Here is a 12,576-nt window from a genome sequence, read left to right on the forward strand (position 1 = left end):
TTTTGTTAAGTGAAAAAGGCAAAATGCAAAACAGTATGAATTTTATGCTACTGTTTATGTTCAAACTGTTAGGAATTCTACAGGACAAACAAATTGGTTTCTTCAAAAATAAATTGCAAGGAATTAAAAAAAGAGAAGTAGAGGAAGAATCTACAGATTAAAAGAGACTTAAAAGACCTATCAACAATTGCATTCTGTGGACCCTAACTGAGTCCTGATTCAAATAAACAAACTGTAAAAAAAAAAAAATTACATGTATGAGGCAATTGGAAATTTGTATACTGACTAGATATTTGATGATCGTAAGGAATTATTGTAAATTTTCAGGGGTCATTATTGTATTTAGGTTCTGTTTTAAAAGTCTCCATCTTTTCACTATATACACAAATATTGATAGATGAAATGCTACGATATCTTGGAGGGGACTATGGGCTGTGGATGAAACAAGATCATTCTGGATTTGATACTTGTAGCAGGTGATGGGAACATGAAGGTCCCATTGTAGGATCCTGTTCACTTATTTATTTATTTTTGAGAAGGGATCTCACCGTGTCGCCAGGCTGGAGTGCAGTGGAATGATCTTGGGTCACCTCTGTCTCCCGGGCTCAAGAGATCCTCCTGCCTCAGCCTCCTGAGTATCTGGGACCACACAGGCATGCACCAAATTTTTCATGATTTTTGTAGAGACGGGGTCTCGCCATGGTGCTTAGGCTGATCTCAAACTCCTGGGCTCAATCGATCTGCCTGCCTTGGCCTCCCAGGGTGCTGGGATTATAGGCATGCACCACCACACGGGCCGATTCTGTTCACTTTTCTATATGTTTAACATTTTCCACAGCAAAAAGTTGACAAAAGGATACACACAGACATGCAGACACACACACACACACACACACACACACACACACACACACACACACTCCTCCACTGACTTGTCTATGTACACAGTATCTCTAGAAAAATCCCTAAGCAGCTCATTATGTTGGTTGCCTTTAGGGACAGAAACTGTGTGGTTCTGTGTAGGTGGGAGCTTTTATAGTAAACCTATATATACTTTTTGAATTTTGAACACTGTGAATATATAATCTATTTTAAAAATTAAGTTAAAGTACAATATTTTAATCCAGGTCTTGGCGTCAGACAACCTGAGATGGTGCCCAAACTCCACTATTATTAGCTCTGTGACCTCAGGCCAATATCTCAAGTCTCTCGGCCTAAATTCCCCTTCTATAAGATGAGGATAATAGACGGGGAATGTCAGACACTTGGCATAATGCCCAAGACATGGTAAACTCCTAATAATTCAGGCCTTTTCATTTGTATCACCTTGAGTCAGGGACAGCGGGAAGCAAGGAGAGGAAATGAGAGTGAGAAGCTCCTTGGCTTGGGCTGAAAGCTTAAAGAGAGAGAACTGCTTGTTTGTTTTTGGGTGTTCGGATAGTCTTGTCTTGATTAATATCAGCTGTGTGAGAGGAGACAGACTTACTTATCTTAGAGAAGATGACTTTGGTGGGTACCCTGTTTGATTTTCATATGCCTTTATTTTAAAATTGTGGTTTGAGGACTGCTTCAGGAATTGGAAACAGCTGGGGCCCCGTGAACCTCTGCGTGGTTCTGCCTCGGGCAATTCTTACCTCTCTGCGCCACTAGATCATCTTCATCTGGAAAATGCGTGAGTGAGTCAGATGACAGTCCAGGACCCTCCAGCTCTAACATGCAGTGATCCAGTTAACATCTCCTAGTTACTTCCCAGAAATATTCCCATATCTGGTTCCACGGTTCTCTAGAGTGCACTTGGAGTTCATTCATTCATTCAATCATTCATTCAACAAACACATGCCAGCACCGTTCTAGATGCTGAAAATTCAACAGTGAAATAAAACCTATGTTTTCTGCTCTCATGGAGCTTACATTCTAGTAGTGGAAGATAAATAACAAACAAGTGAACCCACCAGCAATCAACAAGTGTTGAACTGCTTCAGATGACCACATGTACTATTAGGAAAATGAAATAGGACAGTGGCATAGAGAACTATAGGGTGGTCAGCAAAGTTTTCATCCTAGGGGAAAATATTAAGCTAAGACCTCAAAGATAAGGCATGAGTCACGCAAAAATCTGGAAGAAGTCGTTTAGAAAAATGCAACTCAAATGCAAAATAAATGCCTTCTGCTATACCTCCCGCATGTGTCTACTTTTTTAGGAAACCCACTTTTCACGTTCCAATCCACTCCCCCAGCCTACAGAAGGGCTACATTCTAGGAGATGTTTATTACTCTAAAAAATAATTCATCCTTTGTGAACTTCTCTGGTGATTTGATTTTCAGAAACGCAAACACTATATTCAGATGATAGATCGATTTGGTAATAAATGCCTTATTTTATTCCACAGACTATCATAACAAATACTAAAAATTGTGAAAGACCCTAAGAATAGTATTTAGCTTACAAGAAGAAAAGAAGAGTCTTTGGAATTTGCTTTTTCTTTTATCTTATCTTGTCTTATCTGTTATTTTTCTTCAAGTGTCCATGCCCTCAGAATCTTCACAGAGGAGAGAATGACAAGTCTCTGTTCCTTGATACCTTATCTGCTCCAGGTCACTTTGCTATTCTCCAGGCAGTTGTTTCATGGGACAGAAACATGCACAGGATGGAGCGAGGCTACAGTAACCACGTGCAAAACTCTAAGTGAACTCATTCCTTCTTCATTCACCCAAGCGCTTGCTTTCCTAAAACTTTTTGATTAAAATGTGCACATAGGCTGGGCATGGTGGTTCACGCCTGTAATTCCAGCACTTTGGGAGGCCGACATGGGAAAATTGCCTGAGCCCAGGAGTTCAAGACCAGCTTGGGCAACACAGCGAGACACCATCTCTATTTTTTTTAATTAAAAAAATGTGTATATAAGTTCCACTGACATTTAAGAAAAGACCTAGCGAATGAAGATCAGTTGAATTCAACCACTGGCACTTAGCACTATAAAGGTGACCCCCTCCCTGGTCACACACAGCATTGATCCTCCACTTCAGGCATCAGACTCAGTCACCACTTGGTGATACATGCAAGCTACACTCACTTATCAACTGATAAAGAGTATTGTCAGAGCCAATGGTTCATTAGGCACTGTGGGGACAGAGTCTAGGGCTCGCAATACTTTCAGACACCCACAAAATGTTTTACTTTCTTTTAAAGTCAGAGGAGAAAATGTTCTAATATATACTGTTGATATATTTATCTTCATACAAACATAATCTTAAAATATAATTTTAATTTTTTTTAATGGAAGAAAGGCCTCTGAAGACAAAAGAGCCCAGGCCCCTGATATTATCCAGGGTTCATGACTAATAATGCAAGAATAAGGTTACATCACATTTATTATCTATGATCAGGAGCGGGTGTGTTAGAGGCAGAAAATTTTAAACAGGTTAAGTGAAAAAAAAGTCACATTGGGAGAAGCAATTTGCCGTATGATGAAAGTCTTGCTTTTGACTTGCTTTTTTTTTTTTTTTTTTTTTTTTTTTTTTGAGATGGAGCTTTGCTCTTGTTGTCCAGGCTGGAGTGCAATGGTGCGATCTCGGCTCACTGCAACCTCTGCCTCCTGGCAGGTTCAAGTGATTCTCTTGTCTCAGCCTCCCAAGTAGCTGGGATTATAGGCACATGCCACCACGCCAGGCTAATTTTTGTATTTTTAGTAGAGACAGGGTTTCATCATATTGGTCAGGCTGATCTGGAACTCCTGACCTCAGGTGATCCACCCACCTTAGCCTCCCAAAGTGCTAGGATTACAAGTGTGAGCCACCGCGGCCCTTACTTGGTTTTTTGATCCACTCCATCATTGTCTGCCCTCCCTTGTTTGACATCACTGGTGTCACTTCAGTCATCCTCTTTGTCACATGGCCATAAGGAGGCACGGATAGTTCAGTGGTAGAATTCTCACCTGATGCATAGCCATTGGGAATAAGTGAAAACATGGAGGCCAAATAAGTAGCCTATGACCTGAAACACAGCAAGTGCTTAGGAAATCATCTTCCTCTCTCCTGGCCCCTCATCCTTCCTCACTCCATTTCCATCCTCCTTTCCTTTCACTTTCTGCCTCATTCTCTCCCTTTTTCCTACCCACTTTCTCCTTCCCTCCCTCTGAGTTTCCTGCCTTCCCTTTTCTCTGGTATCAGGCCTTTCCTTGCACCATGCCAAGGATAGAGCCAGAAATAACACCGAAAGCAGAAACTCAAGCCTTGGAATTACAAGGTACATGCAAACGAATTTTTTGTGATATGCCTGCCTTTCCTGAAGGACTCATCTGTTTTTTTTTTCTTTTCTTTCTTTTTTTTTTTTTTTAGACAGAGTCTTGCTCTTTCGCCCAGGCTGGAGTGCAGTGGCATGATCTCGGTTCACTGCAACCTCCGCCTCCCAGGTTCAAGTGATTCTCCTGCTTCAGCCTCCCAAGTGGCTGGGATTACAGGTGCTGCTCACCACGCCCAGCTAATTTTTGTATTTTTAGTAGAGACAGAATTTCACCATGTTGGCCAGGCTGGTCTCAAACTCCTGACATCAGGTGATCCACCCACCTCAGCCTCCCAAAGTGCTGGGATTACAGGCGTGAGCCACCACGCCCAGCCTGTCCTCTTACATACAAGGCAGTGTGTGTATGTGTGTGTATGTGTGCGCGCGTGTGTGTGTGAAGCCACCTGCTTTAGTTTCTCAAGAAGTCTTGCCACGAATTTTGTCTAAGTCTCCACACTGCTTCCCTTAGAAATATCCTAAAAATATATTTCTGTGGCTTGACAGCAAGTTGAGAAACATGACAGCCAAGGACACTGAATTAATGTAAGTCATAAAAGTTTAACCGCCATGAGATTCGCTCTTGAGAACATAAAACTGTAGTCAATGAAAAATAGCAATGGACTACAAGCATGGGGGTAAATAAATTATTTTTTGCATTTTGCTCCAATCTTGGGTGCAGAGTGAGCATCATATTACCTTTGTTGCAAAACTTTGAGTTTGCAAATAAACATGATTTAGACTTTAAAAGAAAATGGAGTGGGGCAAAAGTTGGCTGCATGCAAAAGAAGGTCCTTGCTAAGATTTTCAGCCGCTAGATTTATGACAGTTCTGAAAGGCTAGAAAGTTGAACCATATTCAAACACTGACTCTGCCACTTGCTACAGGGGCCAGGCCCTGACCTCATCTAGAATAGTGATATTTCTGGAATTTTAGGTATCTCTACTCCAAAAGAGCACAATGATCTCAACAGAGAAGCTTTAGCCTGTCCGTTACTATACCTAACATGGGCTATAAGGTGTGTAAGGTACAAAATAAACACAGTTTATAATAATATTATTTTGAAAAACCTTTTATTTATTATAAATATATTGATAAAGCAATTAAGGATTACACTGGTTTCTAATTACCTATGTATCATTATTTGTGTAAAATATCTGCTCACTTGAAAATGGAAAAACACAAAAATACAAGGAGAGGTTAAAATAGGTGAAGCATAAGGAATTTTTTAGGATGGTGAAACTATTCTATAATGTTGGATCTATTACATGATGCATTTGTCAAAACCCATAGAATGTTACCGCAGAAAGAGTTAACCTTAATCTATGCAAATTAAAAAATTATTTAGGAAGCTAGAGGATCCCAGGATGGAATGAAGACTATGACAAAAGACGGACTGCATTACAAACATAGGATACATCCTCACTAGAGGAGGTGGGGAGAGAAGGTGCTGATTAGGTGAAGTCACTTGGGGAATGAATGCTGACTCTAGGACCAGTGGGAAAAGGCGCTGAGTGCCCATCAGCATTGTACCTTTTTGTTTTTTGTTTTTTTTTGAGACGGAGTCTCACTCTGTCGCCCAGGCTGGAGTGCAGTGGTGCAATCTCGGCTCACTGCAAGCTCCACCTCCAGGTTCACGCCATTGTCCTGCCTCAGCCTCCCGAGTAGCTGGGACTACAGGTGTCCACCACCGCGCCTGGCTAATTTTTTGTATTTTTAGTAGAGACGGGGTTTCACCATGGTCTCAATCTCCTTGACCTTGTGATCCACCTGCCTCAGCCTCCCAAAGTGCTGACATTACAGGCATGAGCCACTGTGCCCCGCCAGCATTATACTTTGGCTGGTAAGATTGCTGCCATGGGGATATGGTTTCACAATTTCAAATCCACAAGTCTAGTTACTAAGTCAAGGCTGCTGGACTTGAACAATGAAGTAATGTATGGCAGGTGGCAGGCGTCAGGTGTCTTACTGTTGGATTGCAGGGTTATAGACAAGCAAGAAGAGCAAGCTGGAGGGCCAGGTCAGTGGCTCACATATGTAATTACAGCACGCTGGGAGGCTGAGGCAGGTAGACTGCTTGAGCCCAGGAGTTCAAGACCAGCCTAGGCAACATAGCAAGATCTCATCTCTATTAAAAAAACAAAAAAGAGAGAGAGAGAGAAGGCTGGAATAATCCATGCAGTGCCAAGTTAGAGTTGGAGCCATCAATGTGAACTCATGTTTAGCTTAATTTAGATACAGATGGCTACCTACATGGGTTAGTATGTACACATATTTCTTTGCTGTCTGCTGAGCGAGCCTAGAAGGAATGACTACCCAGTAACAACACACACACCCAGTACCTAGATTGTGGTTTCTAACACCATTCTCCGATAGAAGGGACCAGGGTGTCTTGAAGAAATGGCTGTTTCTAGAGAATATACAAGAAGAGCCAACATCTTATAGTGCCAGAAAGTAAGAACGGGCTCAAAACCAAAACAAAAGCAATAAACACCCCCCACCCCTGCAACAAACAAACAAACACATGAACAAAACGTGCATGGAGTGAAGACACTGGAGCCAGCTGAAGGAGCTCACAAGCGCCAAGGCTGATGTACTTTAAGCAACAAAATAATTAACATACTGATATTTATAAATATTTATACAAAGTATAACATAAATGTCCACAAGCCCATGCTGATATACATTCATGATCAAATTAAAAAAAAAAAAGGGAGGCTGGGTGTGGTGGCTCAAGCCTGTAATCTCAGCACTTTGGGAGGTCGAGGCAGGCAGATCACGAGGTCAGGAGTTCAAGACCAGCCTGGCTGATATGATGAAACCCCGTCTCTACTAAAAATACAAAAATCAGCCCGGCGTGGCGACATGTGCCTGTAATCCCAGCTACTCAGGAGGCTGAGGCAAAAGAATTGCTTGAACCCGGGAGGCGGAGGTTGCAGTGAGCTGAGATTGTGCCACTGCACTCCACCCTGGGCAATAGAGCAAGACTCTGTTTTGAAAAAAAAAAAAAAAGAAATAAAAAAAAATGGGAGAGTATAAACATATCTCCCATGCAGAAAAGTTTCAAATAAGTAGATAGTCTCTTCTCAAGGGGTAGGAGCCTAACTTTCCATGCCTTAAGTGTGAGTCATGCATGGGGACTTCCAGAGTATAGGAGGGAAAGGAGGCAGGGGAGAGTAACTTCACAGATGGGAAACTGATGAGCTCTACCTTACCCAGGTGATCAAGGTCAACAGCCACATAAATAGAGTTGATGGCACGTGCCCTTGAAATGATGTGATGAGAATGGCACTTTACTTGTTTTGTCCTCCTCCTCCAAACCCATAACCCCTGTCCATGAGAAAAGCATCAAACTAAGCCGAATTGAAGAGCATTCCTTAAAATACTTGACCTGTACTCCTCAAAGCTGTCAAAGTCATTGAAAACGAGGAAAGTCTAAATAACCATCACAGTCAAGAAGAGCCTAAGGAGACACGATGACTAAATGCTGTGCAGTCTCCTGGGTGAGATCCTGGAGCAGAAAGAGGACATAGGGCCAGGCACGGTGGCTCATGCCTGTAATCCCAGCACTTTGGGAGGCTGAGGTGGGCAGACAGCTTGAGCTCAGGAGTTTGAAACCAGCCTGGGTAACATCGAAAAACCCTGTCTCTACCAAAAATACCGAAAGAAAATTAGCTGAGCGTGGTGGTGCGTGCCTGTAGTCCCAGCTACTCAGGTGACTGAGGTAGGAGGATCACTTGAGCCCGGGGGGTAGGGTGAGGCTGCAGTGAGCCAAAACTGCACTACTGAGCTCCAGCCTAGGCAACAGAGTGAGACATTGTCTCAAAAAAAAAAAAAAAAGGGCACCTAGGCCTGTAATCCCAACTCTTCGGGAGGCTGAAGCAGGAAGATCACTCAAGCCCAGGAGTTCGAGGCCATGCTGGGCAACATAACAACATGCCATCTCTACAAAAAATGAAATACAAAAATTAGCTGAGCATAGTGGCGTTCACTCATAGTCCCATCTACTTGCTGGGCTGAGGTGGGAGGATCTCTTGAACCAAAGAGTTTGAGACTGCAGTGAGCTATGGTTGCACCACTGCACTCCAACCTGGGTGAGAGTTAGACCCTACCTCTGAAAATAAACAACTAAATGAGTGTTCCTGTCAAAAACAAAAACAAAAAAACAAGGATGCAGTTTATCAGTTCTCTTTCCAAGAAAAAACAGAAATTCACCTGCTTGCTCCCTTCTTTTAATGCCTTACATGGGTCCCTCCCTGCTGAGGGCACCGGTGGTTCTCACCATCTCACCATGCCTTTCTTTCTGGGATGTCTCCTCCAGCCCATGGATCTACAGTAACTCCTATTCAATTATAAATGACCTTTGTTCCATGAATTTCTGAGATTTGCACAGCACAAAGTATCTTCTGACTGAGTTATTTGTGATGCATCCATGGGTGATCCCTGCCCCCACGCCATCCCTATCTCATGGTCAAAGCCACCATGACCTCACTGGCCAGCAGGCAGAGTGCACCACTGCCACGCACCACACACCATCGCGGATTGTTCCTCGCTGAGTACAATGGCCCGATTTCTTGAATGTATAATCATACAGATGTCCTCTTAGTGCGGTTTTATGTTTGGACGCTTCTAGTGTTTGAACCCTGCAGTGGCTGCAAATGACTTCCTCTCACATCTAAGGGGAAGGGTTGATGACGCCTAGCTTGCCAGGTTGTTGGGAGCTTACAGCTGTACGTGGTAATGCCTGCAAAAGGCATGGCACAGCTCTTGCACATACAGACACGCAGTAACTACTATCTTCACCATTTTCCCACTGTCCTGAGGACAGAAGAGATATATGGCCCAGTGCAATGCTTTCCAAATTGTGTCCTTGGTATCACTAGCAACGGGCATGCTCTATCATGTATGTTTTAGAAGTTCTGTGCACCACACCTTCTCTCAGAGCTGTAAAATATAAATTAGTCCATTATGGGGTTGGACAAGCCCTACAGTAAAGAAAGGCTTAGGCCGGGTGCAGTGGCTCATGCCTATAATCCCAGCACTCTGGGAGGCTGAGGCGGGCAGATAACGAGGTCAGGTGTTTGAGACCAGCCTGGCCAACATGGTGAAACCCCATATCTACAAAAAATACAAAAATTAGTTGGGTGTGGTGATGGACGCCTGTAATCCCAGCTACTGGGGAGGCTGAGGCAGGAGACTAGCTTGAACCCTGGAGGCAGAGGTTGCAGTGAGCCAAGATCATGCCATTGCACTCCATCCTGGGCGACAAGAGCAAAATTCCGTCTCAAAAATAAATAAATAAATAGGCTTAATTTTGCTCTCTAAAATTCCCCCCACCCACTGGACTCACTGTGTGTGAGACATCAACCACCGAACCAGTTAGGGACCCAAGGGATCTGGTATCAGTGCGGAAGGTAGGAGGACATGGAAGTTTGAAAAGTAAACATCTAAAATGCCGATGAGGCCAGGAGTGGTGGCTCATGCCTGTAATCCCAGGCCGAGGCAGGAGAATTTCTTGAGGCCAGGAGTTTAAGACCGGCCTCGGCAACACAGTGAGATCCCATCTCTAGATAAAAATTCAAAAACTACTGGGTGTGGTGGCGTGTGCCTGTGGTCCCAGCTACTTGAGAGGGTGAGGTGGGTGGATCACTTGAGCCCGGGAGTTGGAGGCTGCATGAGCTGGGTTTTGAGCCTGGGCAAGAGTAAGACCCTGTCTCTAAAAACTAAATAAATAAAAACAAAACTAAAAAGCAGATGAAAATGTGGGCTGCCAGCTTCTCATAGGGCATTTGGAAGACTGGCGTGAAACAGAGACTTTCGTGTGGCTCCCTGCAGGACTCGAGGCTCTTCTCCCTTGCAAGCATGAAAGGTTACCAAGATAGTATTTGTAAAATCAGAAATGGGACTGTATTAATTTTATGCCACTCAGAAGCTACTGTTTTAATCATTTATAAAAACCAAAACTAATATTTATCAAAAATGTAATAACAGTCAAAGGTTTTCTTTCTGGTTTCACTAATTGCTTTTTTTTTTTCGTGGCTGTAATCTGTAAGGCACAATCCCAGTGAATGATTTATTTCGTGTCAGGAATTGGTGGGTTCTTGGTCTCACTGACTTCAAGAATGAAGCCGCGGACCCTCTCGGTGAGTGTTACAGTTCTTAAAGGCGGCGTGTCCGGAGTTTGTTCTTTCTGGTGTTCGCAGTTTCTTCCTTCTGGTGGGCTCGTGGGCTCGCTGGCTTCAGGAGTGAAGCTGTGGACCTTCGCAGTGAATGTTACAGCTCATAAAGGCAGTGTGGACCCAAAAAGTGAGCAGCAGCAAGATTTATTGCAAAGAGCGAAAGAACAAAGTTTCCACAGTGTGGAAGCAGACCTGAGCGGGTTGCCACTGCTGGCTTGGGCAGTCTGCTTTTATTCTTATCTGGCCCCAGCCACGTCCTGCTGATTGGTAGAGCTGAGTGGTCTGTTTTGACAGGGTGCTGATTGGTGCGTTTACAATCCTTGAGCTAGACACAAAGGTTCTCCACTTCCCCAGCAGATTAGCTAGATACAGAGTGTGGACACAAAGGTTCTCCAAGTCCCCACCAGAGTAGCTAGACACAGAGTGTCAGTTGGTGCATTCACAAACCCTGAGCTAGACACAGGGTGCTAACTGGTGTGTTTACAAACCTTGAGCTAGATACAGAGTGCCGATTGGTGTATTTACAATCCTTGAGCTAGACACAAAGGTTCTCCAAGGCCCCACCAGAGTAGCTAGATAGAGAGTGTCGACTGGTGCATTGACAAACCCTGAGCTAGACACAGGGTGCTGATTGGTGTGTTTACAAACCTTGAGCTAGACACAGGGTGCCGATTGGTGTATTTACAATTCCTTAGCTAGACATAAAGGTTCTCCACGACCCCACCAGGCTCAGGAGCCCAGCTGGCTTCACCCAGTGGATCCCACACAGGGGCTGCAGGTGGAGCTGCCTGCCAGTCCCGCCCCATGTGCCTGCACTCCTCAGCCCTTGGGTGGTCATGGGACTGGGCACCGTGGAGCAGGGGCCAGTGCTCGTCGGGGAGGCTGGGGCCTCACAGGAGCCCACGGAGGGCGGCGGAGGTTCAGGCATGGCGGGCTGCAGGTCCTGAACCCTGCCCTGCAGGAAGGCAGCTAAGGTCCTGCGAGAAATTGAGCACAGCAGCTGCTGGCCCAGGTGCTAAGCCCCTCACTGCCCAGGGCCGGTGGGGCCGGCCAGCCGCTCGGAGTGCGGGGTCCGCCAAGCCCACACCCACCCGGAACTCGCGCTGGCCCACAAGCACCGCGCGCAGCCCGGGTTCCCGCCCTCGCCTCTCCCTCCACACCTCCTCGCAAGCTGAGGGAGCCGGCTCCGGCCTTGGCCAGTCCAGAAAGGGGCTCCCACAGTGCAGTGGCAGGCTGAAGGGCTCTTCAAGTGCAGCCAAAGTGGGAGCCCAGGCAGAGGAGGTGCCGAGAGCGAGCGAGGGCTGTGAGGACTGCCAGCAAGCGGTCACCTCTCAATTTCATTTGAGGGAAGTTTTTTTTTTTTATTTTAGAACCCTTAAATATCAGTTTAATGATACAAAGTAAACCTAACACTAATCTTCAAATGTCATGAGGCAAATGAAAAGAATGCTAATTCTAAGGGTAAGGGGGTCAAACCCATGTATGTTTGAACTCTTATTTTCCTTGTCTGAACAAAACAAGAAACAAAGCACAAACATAAATCTAGTTATCTCATAAAAATATTCTATAGGCTGGGCTTGGTGGCTCATGCCTGTAATCCCAGCACTTTGGGAGGCCGAGATGGGTGGATCACCTGAGGTCACCAGTTCGAGACCAGCCTGTCCAACGTGGCAAAACCTTGTCTCTACTAAAAATACAAAAATTAGCCAGTTGTGGTGGCACACGCCTGTAATCCCAGTTACTCGGGAGGCTGAGGCAGGAGAATCTCTTGAACCCAGAAGGCAGAGGTTGCAGTGAGCCGAGATCACGCCATTGCACTCCAGCCTGGGCAACAGAGCCAGACTCCATCTCAAAAAACATATATATATTCTATAAAAGTGGGGTAACAGCAGTTCTATAAAGGTAATCTTTAAGCTAAGTAAAGTCTTTCTCTGAAAAGTAATTTTTAATTTTTACAGCATTCAGAAGCTGTCAGCTCCTATTTAGGCTACTAGTTCAGCATTTTTTAAGGTGATCATATTTATGAGACTACTCATACCTTTCTCTGAAGTTCTGCCAGGTTGTAAGGTAAGGCCCCCTCAGCCAGTGGGGCTATTCTCTCAATATCTGCCAAAGTCA

The sequence above is a fragment of the Nomascus leucogenys genome, chromosome 18 (assembly GCF_006542625.1).
Source record: "Nomascus leucogenys isolate Asia chromosome 18, Asia_NLE_v1, whole genome shotgun sequence".
Classification (NCBI taxonomy): domain Eukaryota; kingdom Metazoa; phylum Chordata; class Mammalia; order Primates; family Hylobatidae; genus Nomascus; species Nomascus leucogenys.